Source organism: Callithrix jacchus, chromosome 4, assembly GCF_049354715.1.
Source record: "Callithrix jacchus isolate 240 chromosome 4, calJac240_pri, whole genome shotgun sequence".
Taxonomy (NCBI): Eukaryota; Metazoa; Chordata; class Mammalia; order Primates; family Cebidae; genus Callithrix; species Callithrix jacchus.
The window spans coordinates 125,106,097-125,107,140 of NC_133505.1; the positions used below are offsets into that span (position 1 = coordinate 125,106,097).

At 38.5% G+C, this 1,044-nt stretch overlaps 1 pseudogene; it reads left to right on the top strand.

The window, feature by feature from the left end:
- Positions 1-261: 261 nt before the first annotated feature.
- LOC100894642 (selenoprotein K-like) lies at positions 262-781 on the top strand (annotated as a pseudogene).
- Positions 782-1,044: the final 263 nt, after the last annotated feature.

Here is a 1,044-nt window from a genome sequence, read left to right on the forward strand (position 1 = left end):
TACAGTGAGCAGAGATCGCACCACTTCCCTCCAGCCTGGGTGACAGAGCAAGACTCTCTCATAAAAACAAATAAATAAAATAAAAATAAAGATTTCTTCTTCTCTTCCTCAGCTGAAAAGCCATCATGCAATTCAAACTCTTGCAGTGCTGTCTCCCAATTCAAAACACAAGTTTGAATCATCTTAGGCTCAAACTGAGAACTGGCATTAGTTCAGTTAAATTATTCTGCAAGTTGCTCTGAAGTGGGGAAGCGGGACAGGATGGCTGACATCTTGAATGGACAAGTGTTGGAGAGCAGAGTTCATCTCCATGGAAATTACCTTTGATAGCAGATTTCTTCTGAAGAATAGCCAAGTTTGTGGTTTTGTTTTTCAAAACTCTGCTTCAGCAACATGTGAAAAAAAGAAGAGGCTAGGAAAATTCATCTGATTCCAGAAATGATAATGGAAGATGGCCACCAGGAAGCCCTCCAGGAAAAAAAGGTCAAATCAATCATCTTCATGGCCCCAGTCCTCCTCCGAAGGCTGGTGGATGAGGAAGGTTAATGTCTACTCTAAGAAGCGGACAAGTGGACAGGTACATTCAGCAGAGAGAAACCACCAAGAAGCAGAGGGCTGACCATGCCAAACAAGTAGATGTATGTGTATGTCTGAACAAGGATTGCTCTGGGTCTTCACAGATGAATGAGATCATGCTGGGAATTCCCTCTGCAGGGAACTGGCCTGACTGGTATGCAGTTCTATAATTGCACGTCTGTCTCATTATCTTTTTAAAAATTGTTTACTGAAGTATTTATATAGTTCTAAGAAGTAAATATTTTTAGGTTGCAAAACTGACTCCTCATCTTTATATAATTAAGTCACAATAAACTTGGAATCTGAAGATGATAAAAGTCTATGTATTCAGTACTATTAGGCCACGTTTCTCAACTTTTGAAATATTGTTCATTGTTAATTTGTTCTCATTTATAGCTAAGTCACATTGTATTTTTAAAAATTAAAAACAAAATAATCTGCAGCAGAATTAACCAAGCTTGAGATCCT